At 39.6% G+C, this 24,379-nt stretch overlaps 1 long non-coding RNA gene across 1 annotated transcript in view; it reads left to right on the forward strand.

Annotated features, from left to right (window-relative positions):
* The first annotated feature begins 362 nt into the window (after positions 1-362).
* LOC309794868 overlaps positions 363-24,379 on the forward strand; it is a 30,807-nt gene continuing 6,790 nt past the window's right edge. The window contains exon 1 of the long non-coding RNA XR_014292193.1: positions 363-940. This is a non-coding gene — a long non-coding RNA (uncharacterized lncRNA). The remainder of the gene's footprint in view (positions 941-24,379) is intronic.

Raw genomic sequence — 24,379 nt, forward strand, 5'->3', positions numbered from 1 at the left:
CAGGGGCTTAGTTGCTCTGTGGCATGTGGGATCTTCCCGGACCAGGGATCGCACCCGTGTCCCCTGCATTGGCAGGCGGATTCTTAACCACTGCGCCCAGGGAAGTCCCGGAGTAATATATTTTATCTTAAAAGTAAATGATGAATTAAAAAAAAACTGGTCTTTCATCATGGACAGTAAGTAGCACTGGTCTAAACAGCTAGTCTGTGTTCCTTGAGGGCAGACATTGCATTCTATTCTAATTTGCCTGAGAGTGGGCCTTAGGCAACTATTTATTAAATAAATGAATTTTCAATCTCCAACGTTGGGTCCAGGGCGTTAATGTATAAAATCCCTACTACAATTCCTCAATGATTAGACTCGCTAACATTTACTGAAGTTTATCAAACGGCAGGGTCTGTGCCAAGCGCTTTACCTCCCACCGCCTTTTTCACTCACGTTCTCCTTCCTCCGGGGGAGGGGGCGGGCTCAGCACCACGACCCGCCCTGTCTGTGCATTCGTTGGTCGAGCCTGACGCCCGTTACTGCCGAGTCCCGGCCAAACCACGCCTCCACGCCGTTCGTCTGGCCCAGAGAGGGCGTGTCTATCGTCCCGCCGGACTCTCCAGTCGGTCTCCTCTCGTGAGAATCGGTACGCCCTAGAGGACCGGAGCGGTGTGGGTGGGGACGTGTTCCGCGGTCCCTCGGAGCCCGCGCACGCCGCGCCCTGCCCCCTCGGTACGCAGGCTCCGCGCGAGCTCGCGCACGCGCGCGCGCGCGCTCTTCAGAGTCTCAGTGTGGCCAGCGGGGACCGACGGGCGGAGGCTGGGCTGCTGAAGTACGAGGGGCGGAGCCCGGGCCGCCGCCGCCGCCGCCGCTGCCGCCAGAGAGGAGCATGTCTGCAACTCGAGGCAAGAAAGTGAAGATGGCCACCAAATCATGCTCTGAGTGCGACCAACAGGTGGGCGCCGGGGACTGGGCACTGGGCACACGGCCCGGTGGGGCGGGTGCGCGCGGGTGGGCGTCCGTTGCCGGCGGCCGCTGGCTGTGGAGAGGCCGCCTCGCGGGGGTCCCAGCGGCTGAGCGTGTGGGCCGGCCCTCGAGCTCTGGCCACGATGGGAGCCCGAAACCGGCCGGGTAGAGCCGAGAAGCGCCCGGGGCCGCGGCCCGGCCGGTGCCCACCTGGCGGCGGTCAGACGGGCGAGTATCTTGCCCTGTGGCCAGCCGCGTGAGAGAGGGCGTGGATTTATCGTGAGCTGACGGGGCGCCCTGTCCGGACCCTTCCCGAATCGCCTGTCCGGCTCCGGTGACAGCGGCAGGAGTGTGGGGCAGCAGCCCAAGTGGACGAGTTCGGTCCCTCAGCCCCTTCCTGCCCCGAAGAGAATGCCCGATGTGCCGACTCCGAGTCCGGGCTCCTGGCTCCGAAATCCGCCTTCTGCCAGGCAGGGTTGCTTTGTTCCCGTTTCAGATGTGTACGGTGGACCCCCAAAACTGTCCCCCCGCGACCTGGGCGGATGCTTAAATGTGACAGAAAGGCCCGCAGTGTAATGATGTTTTCCTCTTAGACTTAAGTAAATTGGTGGTGATCTTTATGCTTTTTAATAACTTTCATAACCCCAATAGTCATTAATTTGGTCTAATTTTTAGTAGAACACTTTTAAATACTGTCTCCGTTAAAGTCCTGTTTTTCTAGGTGCTCCCCTCTTAATATGCTGTATATTCTTGTTAACTTTTTAAAAGATGAATTTACCTTTCTTGAACTTTTAATATCTGCTTTCTAAACTAAATTCACTAGGTCAGTCAATGGCTTTATGACCACTAGTGGCTTGGGGTTCAGATAGACATTCAAACTTAAAAGGGTTCAGCTATGGGGACTTCCCTGGTGGTCCAGTGGTAAAGAATCCGCCTTCCCATTCAGGGGACGAGGGTTCGATCCCTGGTCGGGGAACTAAGATCCCTCATGCCGCGGGGCAACTAAGCCCGCGTGCCACAACTGTTGAGCTCTGGTGCCTCAACGAGAGAGCCCGCATGTCACAATTAGAGAGAAGCCCGCGTGCCGCAACTAGAGAGAAACACGAGGAGACTGCGCGCCATAATGGAAAGATCCTGCATGCCTCAACAAAGATCCCATGTGCTGCAACTAAGACCCGACGCAGCCAAAAAAAAAAAAAAAAGGAAAATAAATAAATAAAATAAATATGTTTTTTAAAAAGGGGAGCTCAGCTATGACAGTAAACAATGCATGTGATCAGCACAGCATCAGAACAGCATCAAATGACAGCTCAGGTGTAAAGAAAAAAAAACCATGCAGGTGGTGCAAGAGCGACCATGGCTTAGAAATTTCATGTTTCTTAGCCCATGAGCAAGGCCTTAGCTTCCAAGGTTTTGCAGAGAATGGCATGATTATACTGTACTTAGGGAGCCCAAAGCTGTGGCTTCTCACCAGGTGCCTTCCAGTCCAGATGCCAGCAAGGGGTCATTTTTACCCTAGGCAATATTGCTTAGTAATGTAATAGAGCCGGCAGTGCAGAGCTCTTAGAACTCCGCCCTTGCTGCCCGCTGTTACTCCCCCCACCCCGTTACCTGGCAACGTTACTGGGAGACCATTAATGCTGTTTGGTTAGAGCAGCGTTAGAGGTCCTGCTCAGCCATTGGTCGGTGCTGCAGTGGGCCCCATTCAGCCGTTGGTCTGCGTCGCAGTGGGTCCCTCCCCCAAACGGTCAACTGTCAATGAGCTCCTTGTTGGCCCATTCAGCCAACAGTCAGCAGTGCCGTGGTCATCAGGCGGAGAGTGAGGTAAGAGGCGGATCCCAGCATTCTCACCGGGCCCTCCAGCTCACCCCGCCTCGAGCCAGTGACTGAGTTGGGGGGCCCAGGGAACAGGTTGGGGGCTGTGTCCTGCAGGGCTCCAGAGCCCTTGCCAAGACCGCCCACTGGCCGGGCGCAGGCCTTGAGGTGGCGGTGAACCTCTCACCCATACCTGCCTCTGCGACCTAATGGCAGCAGCAGTCTGCATGGGACGCAGTTTTCGGGACTTGGCCCCCACTGTTTGGGTGGCCTTGAGGAGCCTGAGGACCAGTTGGGTCCTGGTCGCCTGGCTCCTTAAGCGATGACAGCTGGGCAGCGTCTGGGGACCAGGTCCTGAGGGAGCCATCAAGTGAGATCTGCCTCTTCAGCCAGGCCTGGGCACTGGTGGGATGACCCACACTGGGTGCTGGACGAATGCTCTGGGGCAGGGTAACCGGTGCCCCTGGAGCCACCCCCTTCTCTTAGCTAGGCCTGGACCTCGGAGGGTGAGAGTCGTGCCTTGGGACCTTCCCTTTTCTTGTCAGGATAGAGAGTAACATTTGTTTGGTAGAGATTTATAGGAACATCGTTTCCTGACCACGACCTGACCTCAGACAAAGGGTCTGACACCAAGAAGTTTGCAACAACTAACAGTACCCCTCCCTCACCTTTCCTGTAAGAGGGCTTTGCTGAAAGCTTTCAGGGAGTTTGGGGGTTTTAAGGCATGAGCCACCCATCTCTTTGCATGGCCCTGCAATAAACCTTTCTCTGTTCCAAACTCCAGTGTTTTGGTACTGTTTGGCCTCTGTGCGTCGGGCACATGGACTTGCATTTTGGTAACAGTAACACTGCTGCCATTCCATCTTTATCAAGTTGACAGGGTCAGAGTGATAGAAGATTGACCAAAGGTGTTTTTTCTCATGATGGAGTTTTGTTAACCCTTTATTAGTGTGTCATACATAACCCAATGAAAAAAATTTTTTTACTGACTTCTATATGTATAATATTTGATTATTCTTAACCAGAAAAAGGAGTTCATTTAAAGCTCCCTCAATTAAAACCATTTGTAAGACATCTTTTATGCCAAAATGCAGACCTTAATGTGTATTTCTTTTCAAAATAATTACCTTTCCTTTTACTTTCCCTCTCTCAGCAAGAGAAATTTACTGCCTCTACTTTCAGCATTGTTTTCAGTGTACAGGTTTTGTACATATTTTGTTAAATTTATCTCTATGAATTTAATGTTTTTGGATGCTACTGTAATTGGAATTGTTTTAAAACTTTCATTTTATCAGTGTTCATTAATTATATATAGGAATACAATTGTTTTTTTACTGTGGTAAAAACATAAAATTCACCATGTAAACCATTTTAAAGTATATACTTATATATACTTCAGTGGGATTAATACATTCACAATGTGGTACAACCATCACCACTATCTAGTTCCAGAACATTTTCATCATTCCAAAAAGAGAACCTGTTTTCATTAAGCAGTCACTCCCTGATTCACCCTCTCTCTAGCCCCTAGTAACTACTAATTTGCTTTCTGTTTCAATGGACTAGTCATGCAATATGTGTCCTTTGATATCTGACTTCTTTTGTTTAGATTATCCATGTTGTATCATATATCAGTACTTCGTTCCTTTTTATGCCCAAATGACATTCCATTGTGTGGATGTATCACATTTTGTTAGTCCATTCATTAGTTGATGGACATTTTGGTGGTTTCCACCTTCTGGTTATCGTGAATAGTACTGCTATGAATATTCATGTACAAGTTTTTCTTTTGTGTGTGTTTGTTTAATATATTCTATTTACTACTCAATTTTTGTTTATTGGCCATACCACGTGGCTCGCGGGATCTCAGTTCCCCAACCAGGGACTGAACCCAGGCCATGGCAGTGAAAGTGCTGACTCCTAACCAGTAGGCCACCAGGGAACTCCCACAACTCCCATGAGTGGAACTGCATGGTCATATTGTAATTCTGTGTTTAACTTATTGAGGGATTGTCAAACTGTTGTCCACAGGAGTTGTTGCATTTTACATTCCCACCAACATTGTATGAAGGTTCTAATTTTCCCATATCCTCACCCACACTTGTTATTTTTTGTTTTTAAAAGAATTAGTATAGTGTGACACCAAAAAAAAAAAAAAAAGAAAAGAAAGAAAAGAAAATTCTCATGTTTGAAAAGCTTTAAGCTGCATTGTTGGCTCTTTATAACCATGACCAAACCTGTCAATTTCTCAGCGGAGAGCATGCTGGGAGGATGGAGGAGAAAAATGGATACGATGATATCTTCCTAGTTCTGGAGGGTCCTCTGGAATGTAATTTCCTAGAGCTTGTTATTAATTCAACAAATATTTATTAAGCACATGCTGTGTCAGAGACTGTTCTAGTTCAGGAAGTAAAACAGTGAATAAAGGAGACAAATAGCCCTTCTGCCTGTTGGGGGGTGGGGATTAGAATAGTCATCCTAGAGCATGTGAAGTGGGATATCATTGTGGTTTTGATTTGCATTTCCCTAATAATTAAAGGCTTTAAACATCTTTTCATATGCTTCTTGGTCATTAATATATATTCCTTGGAGAAATATCTATTCAGGTTCGTTGCCCTTTTTTTTTTTTTTTTTTTTTTGTGGTACGTGGGCCTCTCACTGTTGTGGCCTCTCCCGCTGCGGAGCACAGGCTCCGGACGCGTAGGCCCATCGGCCATGGCTCACGGGACCAGCCGCTCTGCAGCATGTGGGATCTTCCCGGACCGGGGCACGAACCCGTGCCCCCTGCATCGGCAGGCGGACTCTCAACCACTGCGCCACCAGGGAAGCCCCGTTGCCCATTTTTTAAAAAAATATTTTTTTTATTTATTGGCTGCATTGGGTCTTAGTTGCTGCACGTGGGCTCTTCGTTATGGTACAGTCTTCTCTCTAATTGTGGCCCGCGGGCTCCAGAACACGTGGGCACTGTAGTTGTGCTGCGTGGGCTTAGTTGCCCCGAAGCATGTGGGATCTTAATTCCTCAAACCTGCGTCCCCTGCATTGGAAGGCGGATTCTTAACCACTGGACCACCAGGGAAGTCCCTCGCTGCCTATTTTTGAGTTGTTAATTACGTTGTTTTTACTGTTTGAGTTCTAAGAGGTTTTGTATATCCTGGGTACTAAACCCTTATCAGATATATGATTTGCAAATATTTGCAAAAACCCATTGATAGTGCCCTTTGATGCACAAAAGTTTTTCATTTTGATGTAGTCCAATGTGTCTATTTTTTTCTTTTGTTGCTTGTGCTTTTGGTGTCACAACTAAGAAACTATTGCCAGACCCAAGGTTATAATGATTTACCCATTTTCTCATGTAAGAGTTGTATACTTTTAGTTGTTATATATATTCCTTGATTCATTTTGAGTTAATTTTTGTATATGGTTTGAGGTAAGGGTTCAGCTTCATTCTTTTGTATGTGGATATCCCACTGTTCCAGCTCCTTTAGTTGAAGAGACTGTTTTTTCCTCATTGAGTGGTCTTGGCACCATTGTTGAAAGTCAGTTGACAATAGATTGATGGGTGTATTTCTGGACCCTCAGTTCTGCTCCATTGATCTATATGTCTGTTATGCCAGCACTACACTGTTTTGTTTAGTTTTTCTTTTCTCACGGATACACAGGCTTCTTTTAAAGACTTAAAAAATAAACTGAAGTATAGCTGATTTACAATGTTGTGTTAGTTTCAGGGGTACAGCAAAGTGATTCATATACATATATATATATCCTTTTTCAGATTTTTTTCCATTATATGTTATTAAAAGATATTGAATATAGTTCCCTGTCTTATACGGTAGGTCCTTGTTGTTTATCTGTTTTATATATAGTAATGTGTATCTGTTAATTCCAAACTCCTAATTTATCCCCCACTTCCCCTTTTGGCAACCATAAGTTTGTTTTCTATGTCTGTGAGTTTGTTTCTGTTTTGTAAATAAGTTCATTTTGTATCATTTTTTAAGATTCCGATATAAGTGATATCATATAGTATTCGTCTTTCTCTGTCTGACTTACTTCACTTAGTATGATAATCTCTAGGTCCTTCCATGTTGCTGCAAATGGCATTATTTCATTCCTTTTTAGAATGAGTAATATTCCAGGGTGTGTGTGTATGTATATGTGTGTGTGTATATATATCACATCCTTTTTATCCATTCATTTGTTGATGGATACTTAGGTTGCTTCCATGTCTTGGCTATTGTAAATAGTGCTGCTATAAACATAGGAGTGCATGTATCTTTTCAAATAATAGTTTTGTCTAGGTATATGCCCGTAAGTGGTATTGCTGGATCATATGGTAACTCTACTTTAGTTTTTGAGGAACCTCCACACTATTTTCCATAGTGGCTGCACTAATTTACATTCCCATCAACAGTGTAAGAGGGGTCTCTTTTCTCCACACCCTCTCCAGCAGTTATTTTTATTTATTTTTCAATAACTTTATTTTTATATATTTATTTATTTTTGGCTGTGTTGGGTCTTCATTGCTACGCGCGGGCTTTCTCTAGTTGTGGCGAGCGGGGGCTACTCCTTGTTGCAGTGCGCGGGCTTCTCATTGCAGTGGCTTCTCTTGTTGTGGAGCATGGGCTCTAGGTGTATGGGCTTCAGTAGTTGTGGCTTGCGGGCTCTAGAGCACAGGCTCAGTAGCTGTGGTGCATGGGCTTAGTCGCTCTGTGGTATGTGGGATTTTCCTGGACCAGGGCCCGAACCCGCATCCCCTGTATTGGCAGGCAGATTCTTAACCTCTGCACCACCAGGGAAGCCCTCCAGCATTTATTATTTGTAGACTTTTTAATGATGGCTATACTGACCTGTGTGAGGTGATATCTCGTACTTTTGATTTGCATTTCTCTAATAATTAGCGATGCTGAGCATCTTCAGGTGCCTATTGGCCATCTGTTTATCTTCTTTGGAGAAGTGTCTAGTTAGCGCTTCTGCCCACTTATTGATTGGGTTGTTTGTTTTTTTTTGATATTGAGCTGTAGGAGCTGTTTATATATTTTGGAAATTAAGCCCTTATCAGTCACATCATTTGCAAATATTTTCTCCCATTCTATAGGTCGTCTTTTCATTTTGTTTACAGTTTTCTGTGCAAAAGCTTATAAGTTTGATTAGGTCCCATTTGTTTATTTTGCTTTTATTTCTATTGCCTTGGGAGACTGATCTAAGAAAGTGTTGCTATGATTTATGTCAGAGAATGTTTTGCCTATGTTCTCTTCTAGGAGTTTTATGGTGTCATGTCTTATACGTAAGTCTTTAAGCCATGTTGAGTTTATTTTTGTGTTTGGTGTGAGGGAACGTTCTAACTTCATTGATTTACATGCAGCTGTCCAGCTTTCCCAACACTACTTGCAGAAGAGACTGTCTTTTCTACATTGTATATTCTTGTCTTCTTTGTCCAAGATTAATTTTAAAGGCTTTAAAAAAATTGAGGAGTAATTAAATGAGTGGTTACCAGTGGGGAGAAAGAAGGGGGGATGGGTGATACAGGGGTAGGGGATTAAGAAGTACAAACTATCATGTATAAATAAGCTACAAGGATATATTGTACAACACAGGGAATATAGCCAATATTTTATAATAACTATAAATGGAGTATAACCTTTAAAAATTTTGTATCACTGTATTATACACCTGTAGCATATAATATTGCACATCAATTTTTAAAATTAAGGTATAATTATATATTATATGCATAATTATATATTACATACATTATTATAAATATATGACTAAGGAGAAAATATTTGCAAATGATGTGACCGACAAGGGCTCAATTTCCAAAACATACAAACAGCTCATATAACTCAATAACAACAACAAAAAAACGCAGTTGAAAAATGGGCAGAAGACCTAAATAGACATTTCTCCAAAGAAGACATACAGATGGCCAATAGGCACATGAAAAGGTGCTCATCATTGCTAATTATTAGAGAAATGCAAATCAAAACTATAATGAAGTGTACCACCTCACACTGGTCCGAATGGCCATCATTAAAAAGTCTACCTGGGGTGTGCTGAGAGCACAGGGCCTGAAGAAATGGCTTCTCTGTTTACAACAAACCCAAGAGGAATCTGGGTTCATTGTGAGAAGAGGCACAAAACTTGTGGCCTTCCTGTGAACAAATACCCAACACGTGTCCCCCTGCACCTCCATGTGGCTGCTGGGCAGGGCTCGATACTGGAATGAAAGCTACAGTATTTATTGGAGGAGTTTGCCACCTAGAGCCTATCTGGTCCACACATGGGCGGGCCATGAGTGTTCTTATAGACATAAAGGCTTTGAACCTCTCTTTTCAAGGAAAGAAAAGAAAAAGAAAAGTAGATTCTATATGCCATTCTGGAAAAGGCAAAACTATGGAAACAATAAAAAGATCAGTGGTTGCCTGGAGTTTGCGGGGAGAGGGAGATGAATACACAGAGTACAGAAGTTTTTACGATCAGTGAAAATGCTTTGAATGACATTATAATGCTGGCCATATGTCATCATACTTTTGTCCAAACCCATAGAATGTGCAACACCATTCACTTCATTAAAGTGAACCCTAAGGTGAACTGTGGACTTTGGTGATTATCTGTCAATGCAGTTCATCCTTGGTGTTAAAAAAAAAAAAGGGTGCCACTCTGTTGATAATGGCTATGCGTGTGAGGGGAGGGGGAATTTGGGGGAATTTCTGTACCTTCCTGTCAATTTTGTTGTAAACCTAAAACTGCTTAAAAAAAAAGTCTCAAAAGAATTAACACTCGGGGTAGAAGTTTTTGGCAAAACTTTTGTTTCACTTTTATATATGTATACATATTATATGGTGTGTGTTTGTTGGATTGTGATGTAAACATTTTTTTTAGATCAAAAAAGTTTGCAGGCCACCATATTTAAGTTATACTGGCAAATAAAAGCACAAATTAACCTCAAAAAATAATACAAATAATAAATGCTGGAGAGGGTGTGAAGAAAAGGAAACCCTCTTAACTATTGCTGGGAATGTAAATTGGTGCAGCCACTATGGAAAACAGTGTGGAGGTTCCTCAAAAACTAAAAATAGAGTTACCATATGATCCAGCAATCCCATTTCTGGGCATATACCTAGACAAAACTATAAGTTGAAAAGATACATGCACCCCTACGTTTATAGCAGCACTATTTACAATAGCCAAGATATAGAAGCAACCTAAGTATCCATCGACAGCTGAATGGGTAAAGAAGATGTGGTATATATATATACCATGGAATATTACTCGTTCTAAAAAAATAAAATAATGCCATCTGCAGCAACATGGATGGACCTAGAGATTATCATACTAAGTGAAGTAAGTCAGAAGAGAAATACAAGTACCATATGATATCACTTATATGTGGAATCTAAAATACAACACAAATATACATATCTACGAAAGAAAAACAGACTTACAGACATAGAGAACAAACTTTTAGTTGCCAAGGGGTAGGGGGCCTGGGGGAGGGAAGGATTGGGAGTTTGGGATTAGCAGATGCAAACTGGTATATATAGAATGGATAAACAACAAGGTCCTCCTGTAGCACAGGGAACTATATTCAATATCCTGTGATAAACCGTAATGGAAGAGAATATGAGAAAGAATATATATATATATATAACTGAATCACTTTTCTGTACTGCACAGATTAACATAACATTATAAATCAACTATACTTAAATAAAATATTTTAAAAATTAAGGTATAATTGATATAATGTTATATTACATGTATTAGTTATAGCATTATATTAGTTTCAGGTGTACAATATAATGAATTGATGTTTGTATATATTGTGAAACGATCACACAATAAATCTTTGTTTATTTGTTTATTTATTTACAGCAGTTTTAGGTTCACAACAAAATTGAGAAGAGGGTACAGAGATTTCCCATATACCCTCTGCCCCCACACATGCATAGCCTCCCCCATATCAACATCCTCCACCAGACTGGTAAATTTGTTAAAACTGATAACCCTACATTGACACATCATTGTCATCTGAAGTCTATAGTTTACATTATGGTTCACTCTTGGTGTTGTACATTACATGTGTGGACAAAACATGTATCCACAATTACAGTATCACTGAGTATTTTCACTGCCCTAAAAATCTTCTGTGCTTTGTCTGTTCATCCCTCCCTCCCCCTCACCCCTGGGAACCACTGATCTTTTTACCATTTCCATAGTTTTGCCTTTTCCAGAATGTCGTATAGTTGGAATCATGCAGTGTGTGACCTTTTCAGATTGGCTTCTTTCACTTAGTAATACACATTTAAGCTTCCTCCATGTCTTTTCAGGGCTGGATAGCCTTTTTTTTTTTTTTTTTTTTTTTTAAAACACTGAATAATACTGCATTTTCTGGAAGTTCCACAGTTTATTTATCCATTTACCTACAGAGGGACATCTTGGTTTCTTCCAAGTTTTGGCAATTGTGAATTAAGCTGTTGTAAAAATTGTGTGCAGGTTTTTGTGTGGATATAAGTTTTCAACTCAGGTAAGTATCAAGGAGCAAGATTGCTGGATTGTAAGATAACAGTATGTTTAGTTATGTAAGAAACTGCCAAACTGTCTTCCAAAGTGGCTGTGGCATTTTGCATTCCCACCAGCAATGAGAGTTCCTGTTGCTTCACATCCTTGTCAGACTTTGGTGTTGTCAGTGTTCCAGATTTTGGCCATTCTAATAAGTGTGTACTGGAATCTCATTGTTTTAGTTAGCATTTCCCTGATGACATATGATGTGGAGCGTCTTTTCATATGCTTAAATTCTCTTGGTGACTGTCTTTTAAGGTCTTTGGCCCTTTAAAAAAAATTGGGTTATTTTTCTTATTGTTGAGTTTTAAGAGTTTTTTGTATATTTTGGATAGCAGTCCTTTGTCAGATATGTCTCTTGCAAATCTTTTCTCCCAGTCTGTGGCTTGGTCTTTTCATTTTCTTGAAAGTATATTTTGCAGAGCAGAAAAATTTAATTTTAATGAAACCCAGCTTATCAGTTCTTTCTCTCATGATTGTGCCTTTGGTGTCATATGTAAAAAGTAATCACCAAACCCAAAGTCATCTAGATTTTCTCTTATGTTATCTTTTAGGAGTTTATAGTTTTGTGTTTTACATTTAGGTCTGTGATCCATTTTGAGTTAATTTTTGTGAAGGATGTAAGATCTGTGTCTAGATTCCATTTGTTGTTGTTGTTTTCATGTGGGTGTCTAGTTGTTCTAACACCATTTGTTGAAAAGACCATCTTTGCTCCATTGTATTGCCTTTGCTCCTTTGTCAAAGTTCAGTTGACTGATTTATGTGTGTCTATTTCTAGGCCCTTTATTTCTGTTCCATTGATTTATTTGTTCTTTAGCTTTATAGTAAGACTCCAACTTTGTTCTTCTCCTTACATGTTGGGTTGGCTATTCTGGGTCTTTTGTCTCTACATGTAAAGTTTAGAATCTGCTTGTTGATATCCACAAAGTAACGTGACGGGCTTTTGATTGGGATTTCATTGACTCTTTAGATCAACTGGGAAGAACTGACATCTTGACAATATTGAGTCTCTTTATCCATGAACATGGAATACCCATATATTTTAGTTCTTTGATTTTGTTCATTATAGTTGTGTAGTTTTCCTAATATGGATCTTGTACAGTAAGTCCCCTACCTATGAACGAGTTCCATTCCGAGAGTGCGTTCTGTTCTGAGAGTGCGTTCGAAAGTCTCATTTGTTCATTAAGTCCAACAGAGTTAGCCTAGGTACCCAACTAACACAGTCAGCTATATAGTATTGTACTGTAATAGGTTGATAATACTTTTCACACAATAATACATAAAAAGCAAACACAAAAAATAAAGAAAACATTTTTAAATCTTACAGTACAGTACCTTGAAAAGTACAGTAGTGCAGTACAACAGCTGGCATACAGGGGCTTGTATTGAGTGAACAGGCGAGAAGAGTTACTGGCTGGAGGAGGGAGAGGAGGGAGGAGATGGTAGAGCTGAAGGATCATAAGCAATAGGAGACGGGGGGCAAGCTGCAATTTCACTCATGCCTGACGGTGATGGCACAGGTTCTGGTTCTTTGCTGGATTCAATTCTATGTACCTTCTTGAAGAAATGATCCGGTGATGTCTGGGTAGTAGTTCTTTTTTCCTCGTCATAGATGACATGGTAGCACTGGATAGCATTCTGAATGGCTGCTGCAACCTTCGTGTACCATTCTACATCCGGGTCCTGTGCCTCAAAAACTAACAGTGCCTCCTCAAATAAAATCCCCTTGCCGTTTCCTGCATTGTGAATCTCTTTGGTTCTTTAGTTACTTCTTCTTCCTCTTGTCTCTCTTCATCCTTTCTCTCGGCCTCCAATTCCATCAGGTCTTCATTAGGGAGCTCCTTGTGTTGCTCAGCAAGGAGTTCAATGAAGTCATCATCTTGCAGATCTCGCTCCAGCTTCGACCTCTTTGGACTCTCATCCACCTTTTCAAATCCACGAAAATCGTGAACAAACTGTGGGCAAAGATTCTTCCAAACCCCATTCATGATGACAACCGTAACCTCATGCCAAGCAAAGTTAATGTTTTTTATGGCCTTGTAGATGTTATAGTCCTTCCAAAGTTGTTGCAAGGTTGTTCCTGATTTGTGTCACTCGCCTTTACCGCCTGACTAAAAGTGTGACCTAAATAATATTTCTTGAAAGTTGCTATAACTCCCTGGTCCATAGGTTGGGTGAGCGACACAGTATTTGGTGGCAGATGCATTACTTCGACGCTAGGATAAAAGTTGTCCACGAATGGGGGTTGGCCAGGAACATTGTCAAGCAGCAAAATAATGTTGAATGGGATGTCCTTCTCCAAGCAACATTTCATTACCTCCTGGATAAAGTGGTGGAAAAACCAGTCCTGGAAAATGGCCTGTGTAACCCAGGCTTTGGGGATACTCTATCACACAACAGGAAGAGGGCCCTTGGCTATGTTTTTAAGGGCTCTTGGGTTCTCTGAATGATAAACTAAGAGAGGCTTCAGCTTCATATCGCTGGAAGCATTGCCACCAAACAACAGAATTAGTGTATCCTTTGCTGCTTTATAGCCTGGCATCAACTGTTCCTTCTTACTGATGTAACTTTGGTCTGGCATCCTCTTCCAGTACAGTCCTGTCTCATCCACGTTAAAAAGCTGCTCGGGTAAATATGCGCCTTCATCCATAATTTCTCAAAGCATTTCAGGAAGTTCCTGGGCAACTACTGTACCTGCACTCGCTGCCTCACCACTTACTTTTATGTTGTGAAGGTTGGTTCTAGCCTTGAACTGATGAAATCAGTCATGGCTGACATTAAAAGATGTGCCCTTTGATTCTTCACCATGTTTCTTCTTCAAGTCTTCATAAAGCCTTTTAGCTTTCTCTTGAATCAACATTAAGCTGAGTGGGACTTGACACTGATGCAGATCCTGCATCCACACACTGAGAAATTTCTCCATCTCCTCTATCACTTTTCCATGCTTCTTCAATATTACTGTTGACATCATTGGCACAGCAGACTTCACATGTTCCATGATCTTGTCCTTGTTCTTTAGAATCGTTGATGGTTGAACAATTCATGTTATAAGAATGAGCAATGTCTACCATCTTACTGCCTCGCTCCACTCTCTCAATTATTTTCACTTTTGTTTCCATCATTATTGCTTGGCGCTTCTTAGCAGTACCAGCTACATCACTGCTGCTTTTACACTTGCTTCTGGACATCCTGGGCTTGAAATAAAGATCCTGTACTCCTGTACTCTATACAGGACTGTAAAGTACACAGAAGCACAACCACTTGTAGAGGATGCATGCACGTGACAATGTACGCCAGACACTTGAACTAACTTATATGATTGGACATGTGAATGCACGTTCGCATCTTTGAAAGTTCGCAACTTGAAGGTTCGTACGTAGGGGACTTACTGTACATATTTTATTAGGTTTATACTTATGAATTGCATTTTTTTGCCATGCTAATTATAAATGGTATTGTGCTTTTAATTTCAAATTTCATTTGTTTATTCCTGGGATATAGGAAGGCAGTTGGCTTTTTTGCATTAACCTTGTTTCCTGTAATCTTGTTACAGTAGTTTATTTCAAGAGATTTTTGGTTATTTCATTTGGATTTCTACACAGACAATCGTGTCATCTGCAAAAAAGACAATTTTATTTATTCCTTTATTATCAGTATGCCCTTTATTTCCTTTTCTTGTCTTATTGCATTAGCTGGGACTTCCAGTATGATGTTGAAAAGGAGTGGTGAGAGGGGACATCCTTTTCTTGTTCCTGATCTTAGTGAGAATGCTTCTTGGTTCCCACCATTAAGTATTATGTTACCTGTAGTTTTTTTGGTAGATATCTACTATAAAGTTGAGGAAGTTCCCCTCTATTCCTTGTTTACAGAAAGCATTTATCATGAATGGGTGTTGGATTTTTGTTAAATGTTTTTTCTGCATCTACAGACATACCTTGTTTTATTGCACTTTATTGTACAATACTTTGCAGATACTGCATTTTTTACACAGTGAAGGTTTGTAGCAGCCCTGCGTTGAGCAAGTCTATCAGTGCCATTTTTCCAACAGCATTATTTTTTAATTAAGGTATATACATTGTTTTTGTAGACATAATGGTATTACACACTTACTAAACTACAGTATAGTGTAAGCAATACTTTTATATGCACTGGGAAACCAAAAAATTCGTTTAACTCACTTTATTGTAGTAATCTAGAACTAAATCTGCACTATCTCAGAGGTATGCCTATATTGATATGATTGTGTGATTTTTCTATACTCTGTTGATGTGATAGATTACATTATTTGATTTTTGAGTGTTGAACCAGCCTTCATACCTGAGATAAATCCCTCTTGGTTGTGGTATATGATTCGTTTTTTATATGTTGTTGGATTCCATTTGCTAATATTTTGATTTTTCTCTATGGCTTGTTTTCTTTTTCATTGATTTCCTCTTTTATTATTTCCTTCCTTCTACTTGATTTTAATTTACTCTTACTTTTCCAGCTTCATGAAGAAAATTAATTTTAGACCTTTCTTTTCTAATATAATCTTTTAAAGTTACAAATTTCTCTCTGGACACTGGCTAACCGCATCCCACAAGTTTCGATATGTTGGGTTTTCATTATCATTTAGCTTATAATATTTTCTAATATCCCTTTTGATTTCTTCTTTGACCTGTGGGGGGTTTTGTTGTTGTTGTTGTTGTTGTTAAAGAGTAAATTCCAGTTATTTGGAGTTTTCTAGATATCTTATTTTTATTGATTTTCAGTTTAATTCTTTTGTGGTCATATGACATCTCTTGAAGATTTCAGTCTTTTAAAATCTCTAAGAATTGTTTTATGGCCCATTATATAGTCCACTTTTTTGAGTGTTCCTTGTGTACTTAAAAGGAGTATACATTCTTTCTGCTGTTGGGTGTAATATTCTATAAATTTCTATTTTGTTAAGGTGGTTGATATTGTTATGCAGATATCTTTGCTAAATTTTTTTTTGTCTAGTTCTATAAATTACTGAGAGAAGTGTGCTAGAAATATCCAGTTATGATTGTGGATTTGACTGCTTCTCTTTTTAGTTCTCCCAATGTTTGTTTCATATATTTTGAAGCTCTCCCATTAAGCACTTATACATTTATAATTTTGTATCTTCCTAATGTTTTGACCTTTCTGTTATTAAATGTCTCTCTTTGTCTCCAGTAAATGCTGCTTACCTTGAAATTTGCTTTGTCTGATTTTATTGCAGCCGGTTTAACCTTCTTATACTTGTTGTTTGCATGGTTGAGTAGGAAAAACTCACTTCTTCCTCTCCTTTACTCTCCCATTACTACCACACTCACAACACTTCTGACATCAGATGTGTAGGGGGTTTTCCTATACTAAGCAATTCTCTGTGACACCAGCTGGATGTCCTACAGTTTAACTCAGTTCTGACACTATCTACCTGGAGTTGCAAGTATTAGGTCCCCAGGTTATCCACAACTTCTGTCCGACTTGGCTACAAATCAGAGGTTCCTATGACCTCCACCCCGTTGGATTATTATTTCCTAGACCAGATCACAAAACTCAGGGAAACACTGTGTAATAAAGGATATGATAAAGGATACAGAAGAACAGCCAGATGAAGAGATACATAGGGCAAGGTCTGGGAGAGGCGTGAGCACGGGAACTTTTATCCCCATAGGGTTAGGATGTATCACTCTCCCACTACTTAGATATGTTGACCAAACTGGAAGATCTCTGAACCCCGTACTTTTGGGATTTTTATGGAGGCTTCATCACATAGACATGATGGATCATTGACTCCATCTGGAGAATTGGGGGTTGGGCTGAAAATTCCGAATTTCTAATTCCAAATTTCTAATCATGGCTTGGTCTTTAACCTCATTAGAACAAAAGACACTGCTATCACCCAGGAAATTCCAAGGGATTTAGGAACTCTGTATTAGGAACTGGGATCAATGACCAAATATTAGAACAAAACATGTTCCTAATGTTCTTATCACTTAGGAAATTACAAAGGTTTTAGAAGCTCCCTGCCAGGAACTGGTAAGGCAGGGTGAGGTGGACCAATATATTTTTCCTATTATCTTACAGTGGTGTATCTTTTTTCTTACTTTTTCCCTTTAACCTGTTAATGTCTTTGTATTTAAAGTGTGTTTCTTTGTATTTAAAGTAAACAGCTTAGTGTTGGTTTTGCTTTGTTATCCATCTGACAATGTCTGCCCTTTGATTGGATAATTAATCCATTCACATATGATGTAACTTATATGTTTGGATTTAATTTTTTTTTTGCTGTTTATTTTCTGTCTCATCAGCTTTTTATTCTTCTGTTTCTCTTTTTCTCCCTCTTTTGTCTTAATTACATGTTATTGGTACTATGTTTTAATTTCTCTATTGGCCTTTTACCTTTATGTTTGCTTTGTGTGTGTGTGTGTGTGTGTGTGTGTGTGTGTGTGTGTGATTGCTCTAGGAATTATGTTATGCAGCTCTAACTTATCACAGTCTAGAGGCAATATTGGATTAGTTCAGGAAAAATATAGGAATTTTGCAACCATCTAGTTCCCTTTACTTCTCCTAGCCTTTGTGCTATAATTAGAGTGATCAGCTTATCTCCTGATAAGTTTTATTTCCTAGTTTTAGCACTGAAAGTTCTGTGTCTGGGCAGCTCCCTCAGTCCTGGGCAAATTGGAAAGGTTGGTCATTTTTGCTATTGTTATCATCTTTGTTACATCTATAAATGTTATAAACTCAACAATGCGATGTACTTTTTGCTTTAAGTCAGAGGTGGGCAAAATATGGCTCTCAGGCAAAATATGGCTCCCATACCAAATCTGGCTCCTGGCCTGTTTTTGTAGGACCCACAAGCTAAGAATGTTTTTTGCATTTTTTTTTAAGATCAAATATTTTGCATTTTTAAAGAGTTACTAAGAAAAAGGAAAAAGAAGAATATGAGACACGAACAGTTATATGACCCATAAGCCAAAAATATTTACTAATCTGTGCAAAAAAAGTCTGCTGATGCCTTCCTTAACCAACCATATATGTCTTTAAAAGAAAATAATAGAAAAAAATATATACACATATACTTATTTTAAATATGAGTAATTTGTAAAAACTGGAGAGCCCCCCCACCCTTTTTTTTTTTTTTTTTTGCGGTACGCGGGCCTCTCACTGTTGTGGCCTCTTCCGTTGTGGAGCACAGGCTCCGGACGCGCAGGCTCAGCGGCCATGGTTCACAGGCCCAGCCGCTCCACGGCATGTGAGATCTTCCCGGACCAGGGCACGAACCCGCGTCCCCTGCATCGGCAGGCAGACTCTCAACCACTGTGCCACCAGGGAAGCTCAGCACCCCCCCTTTTTTTAAAGAAGATTTAGTACATTGTTTGGGGAGCAATCTTGTGGACCAACCAAATCTGTATTGTGTTTTATACAAATATGGTTTATGGACAGTGGTGGAAATGTGATCAGAGAAAGATTAAACAAGAGAAATATAGTTGATGTTGTTCCAGTGCCAATAAGCACTGCCAGTATATAGTATAAAAAGGATTTGGTGAGGTTTTCCAAAGTAAGGAAAACCTATTTAAACTCTAATTCTTAGCTTAAAATTGAATTTATTATGTTCTGACATAACTGACTTGAGTAACTTTACTTTGGAAGAAAATATTTCAATATTTAAAACATTTTCATTTGTTCTGATTAATTGAGTAAAAGCTTAGGTTTACATTGTATGCATAATATCTTCCAGTTTCTTCAGGTCAGAAACGATTGTAAATCCTGATCTGTTTCACCTGGCAGGAAATAATCTTTCAGGACAAAAAAAAAGCTTATTTTTTAATATGCTGGCTTAAAGGTGAAAAGAAAACCTAAGGACAACTAGAAGTTTTTGTCATTATAAGAGCTCAGTTTCATTTGGAGAGAGCTAATTATGCTACATACATTCTTTTGAATATAACAAATATTACGTACATTGAAGTACATTGTTTCAATTTTTAATGTAAATTCTTAAGGGAATATTCATGAGGATTTAATCAAACTTGTTGATTTTTTTTAAAAAAATTTATTTATTTATTTGGCTGCGCCGGGTCTTAGTTGCCACGTGCGGGATCTTCATTGTGCCGTGCGGGATCTAGTTCCCTGACCGGGGATCAAACCCGGGTCCCCTGCATTGGGAGCACAGAGTCTTAACCACTGGACCACCAGGGAAGTCCCTCAAACTTGTTGATTCTTAAATGTGCTATTTTCTCTTAGTAAGAAACTAAAGAAAGTAGTATTATGTTATAGTTGAGGTTTTCTAATTTTGTAATGGTGAAGTTTTTTTTTTTCTAAACTTGATTAAGAAACAATTCTTTAAGATATAAGCTAAAAAAAATCGGAAACCAGAAAGCCATGTGTTGTTTCTTACTTTTTTTTGACTACACAACAAATAAGAATATTAGAATATTGCATATGAGTACTATGATGATTCCACAATACCTGAAGTATATCATATTAAGTTTTTATATGTATTTTATACATAATATATAAAATCTTTAAAGTTTGAAGGAATTTTTCCATTTTAATATATTATCCTTTAAAAAAATTTAGAAACATAGTTATAGAAATACTATAAACAGGAAAGAGGTAGAATATTTCAGTTTCTTTGTAAAATTCTCTGCAGACCTGTATTTAAAATGTAGTTCAAAATAATCTAAACCAGTAGTCCTGAACCAGGAGTGATTGTGTTCCCCTGGGGACATTCAGCAAAATCTGGAGACATTTTTGGTTGTCACAATTGGATGGGAAGTGCTACTGACATCTACTGGGAAGAGGCCAGGGATGCTGATAAACATCCTACTATGCAGAGGACAGCTCATCACAGCAAGTTATTGGTCACAAACAAAATAGTGCCAAAGTTGAGAAATATCCATCAACATCATTTATGCTTTTCATTTCCAAGGTGTGTCACATCTATTATTCATATAACTCAGAGTTGACCAAGTCCTTATGAGTGTATAGTATTCAAAATTATTGTTAGCCTTCTAGCATTTAAAAAATTTTTAATAAAATCTACATAATATAAAATTTACCATTTTAACCATTTTTAAGTGTACAGGTCAGTGGCAGTAAGTACATTCACAGTGTTGTATAAGTATCACCACCATCCGTCTCCAGAACTTTTCTTTTTTTTTTTTAACATCTTTGTTGGAGTATAATTGCTTTACAATGGTGTGTTAGTTTCTGCTTTATAACGAAGTGAATCGGTTATACATATGTTCCCATATCTCTTCCCTCTTGCGTCTCTCTCCTTCCCACCCTCCCTATCCCACCCCTCTAGGTGGTCACAAACCACCTAGCTGATCTCCCTGTGCTATGCAGCTGCTTCCCACTAGCTATCTATTTTACATTTGGTAGTGTATATATGTCCATGCCACTCTCTCACTTTGTCACAGCTTACCCTTCCCCCTCCCCATATCCTCAAGTCCATTTTCTAGTAGGTCTGTGTCTTTATTCCCATCTTACCCCTAGGTTCTTCATGACCTTTTTTTTTTTTCTTAGAACTTTTCTTATTATTCCAACCTGAAACTCTGTACCCTTAAACAATAACTCACCATTCCCCACTCCCCCCAGCCCCTGGTAACCTCTGTTCTACTTTCTGTCTATGAATTTGTCTATTCTAGTTACCTCATATAAGGGAAATCATAAAATATTTGTTCTTTTTAGTATTTTTTGTGTATTTGTTGTTTTAATTATTACCTTAGGGTCTTTTGGTGTGTGTTTGTATGTTTTTTGTTTTCTTATAAAGCAGATTTTTTAATTTTAATTTGGAGAATGTTTTATTTGACACAGAGCAATCCCATTATGAATTATATGTCTGCTGACAGTGATTTTCAGTTCTCTTTGTAATAAAGGATTGGAATGAGTTATTTATAATGTGGTTATTTTATAGCTCCTTTGAATCTAGGAAACAAAATAAAACAAGGACTTTTTCCTTATAGTTTGTTTCCAGTTTTACTTGGAAAAATGTGAAAACCATCTACAGTCAAGGAATCAATTGATGTAGTGTTCCCACAAATGATATTATTAGCAAGTGATACTTTGAATTAAAAAAAGATCCTGGAAATGCAGTGTTACAGCAAGTCATTAGTATTTTCAATACAGAGTACAAATTGTATTGTAATTAACTCGTGGATTAATAGTATCCAACTTGTCCCACCCATTTTACAGTTGTTTCTAGAGGAAGCTCTTTTTATAAATGAATTTGGTGGAGGTAGTAGTTGCTTGTTGTTGTTGTCTTGGAAGATGATAATTAGCTCAGTTGCAGGAATGTTACATTAAACATTTTCATTAAGTAATGGAAATCAACCTATTAATTGAATGTGAGTGTTTGTGTATCATTTCTCATTTAACCAATACAGTCTTTTGTTAGTTCTGAGTGAAGGCATATATGACTTTCTTGGTGATATGTTTAATTTTGAATAAATGAATTGATACCTTTGAATTTGATTTGAACAAAGATGTAAACTGAAAAAATGACAAACATACCTATCTCTAGTATATTTTCCTCTTTTCAAAAATTAACATTTTTATTTGTGGTTAGAAAGAACCACATGATATACTTAATAAAGTATGGACTTGGATGTATCTGGAGTAACAGTTGTGATTTAGAAGTCAGTTATCAAAATTTTTTTCCTCTTAAATACAAGCTAGAGATCTGCTTTTTCAGTATTTTTACTGAAGAAAAAGAATTCTACCAGAATTTTAGTTAGCTTAGTGTTAATTAGTTTAGACAAAATGTTTATATTCTAGAGTATGAGGCATCTTAAAAATACATGAATGTAAAGCACTACAGCTAAGCTTTATGCAAGAAAAACGGTAGGAGAATAGACTTCTTTACATATGGAATTACAGTTTTCTGTCTGAACTTATTCTTGCTGGTATTTGAAAATCATTTCTGGTTTTTGGTGAATAATTCTTAATTCAAGGATAATCATTAGTGAAATCTTGGGGGCAGTGTCTCTTCAAAAGCTTTTTTTTTTTTTTTTTTTTGTGGGGGATTGATGTGCTAAAATATGATGAAATGCCTGAATAAGATCATGGTGGATTGTATCATATCAATATCCTGGTATTATACTCTAGTTTTACAGAATCTAACTGTTGGGGGAAACTAGACAAAGTATATAAGGGCTCTCTCTGTAGTATTTCCTATAACTTCATGTGAATCTATAATTTCCTTTAAACAAGAAGCAATATGATGAAAGACCAGATTTATTTTCCCACCTGAAGCAACTATAAAAAGCAGATGAAACATTTAAGACAATGGTTTTCAAGACACTGGACATTAGGCAATGTAGGGTAGTGACCCTGAGAACTGAGAAACAAATTAGGTAAGCCCTATGGTTGCCCTAGCTAACCACCTTAAGAGAATTCCTGGCTGTGGCACAGGGAAAGAAACCTCAGTAGTATGGCAGACGGAGTTAAGAGCTGAGGAGACGGAGCTGAGGAGACAGAGCTAAGAGCTCAGAGAGATCAAGGAAACAAAAAGCTGAAACAGGTCCACAATTTAACTCTATCAGAAATCCAAAATTTCCTAATAGGTTTTGTGCAATGAAAAGATAAAAGGTCTCTGATTGCCCTTTGTGCCTCTAAGACATAGGTTCTGAGTTGACTTTAATATATACCGAAGTATACCAGTTGGCAAACCTTCATGGCCTTAACTAATACTGGGGCTCCAATTATAGTTCTACCTTGGATCCCACTAAATTTAAACAAGATACCCCTATGCTTTTAGTAGAGTTACCACACAGAGAGAACTATCAGAACTATTGCTTTGCCTAAATTCCCTATAGTCATAGTGGCTACTGCCATAAAATATCCCATAGTGGGCATGGATGATCTGACCTATCAAGTAATCCATTAAAAGTAAGTCTATGGCACGCACAATCGGCTTGACCAAATGGGACCCCACGGACTTCCCCATCTCCCCCAGTTAAAATAGTTAATATGGCTCAATAAAAATTAAAACAGGGCCTTGACGAATTGAAACCTGTTATACAAGACTTATTTAGAGAAATGGGGGTTATCTTCACTGCTTCTCCATTTAATAGCCCAATTTTACCTGATTTTTAAACTTAGAAAGAATGAATGGCGCCTCACAGTGAATCACTACAACCTTAATGCCGTGGTCCTACTTGTTAAGGCCTCTATACACACTATTATTGAAATTACTTACTCTTTCCAATCAATATCTCATAAATACTTTGCATAGATTTGACTAATATGTTCTGGCTAGTGCCTATTTCAAGAATCTCTCATTCATAGTTTGCCTTCATCTTCAAAGGAATATAATACACCTTTACCTATCTACCTCAACAACCCTACCATCACACACAGTCTTTATATGCAAGATCTTAAAAGTATCCAGCTTCTTCCAGAAACATAGGTGTGACATCACAGTGATGGCAACCTCCTCCAAGGGGACTGATTTGACACACTCAATTCAGGATATACAAATAACAAAGGATTTCACAAAAAGGGCATGGGCCATTGCCCCACACATAATGCCATAGTACAAGGCCCTGCCATCTTGGTTAAAGTCTTGAAAAATTATTTGGTAGGCTGGGACAGCTCTGTCCCTGATACTATCAAGAAATAGCTGTTGGGCTTCCCTGGTGGCACAGTGGTTGAGAGTCCGCCTGCCGATGCAGGGGACACGGGTTCGTGCCCCAGTCCGGGAAGACCCCATATGCCGTGGAGCGGCTAGGCCTGTAAGCCATGGCCGCTGAGCCTGTGCGTCTGGAGCCCGTGCTCCGCAATGGGAGAGGCCACAACAGTGAGAGGCCCGCGTACCACAAAAAAAAAAAAAAAAAAGAAAAAGCTGTTGACTCTCTCACCAGTGTTCAAATAAGCCTAACATCTTTTGGGCTCTTGAAGACAACATATTCCTCATTTACAAATTTTACTTAAGCCCATTTATGCTATTACTTACAGATACCTTGAATGGAGACCCTATAACAAAATGCTCTAGAATTTGCCCAAATTGCAAAAAACAGGCAGTCACATTAGTGCCCCAAAGACCTTCACTGTAGAGGCTTTAGCA

This window comes from Mesoplodon mirus (assembly GCF_964341445.2).
Source record: "Mesoplodon mirus genome assembly, chromosome: 19".
NCBI lineage: Eukaryota > Metazoa > Chordata > Mammalia > Artiodactyla > Ziphiidae > Mesoplodon > Mesoplodon mirus.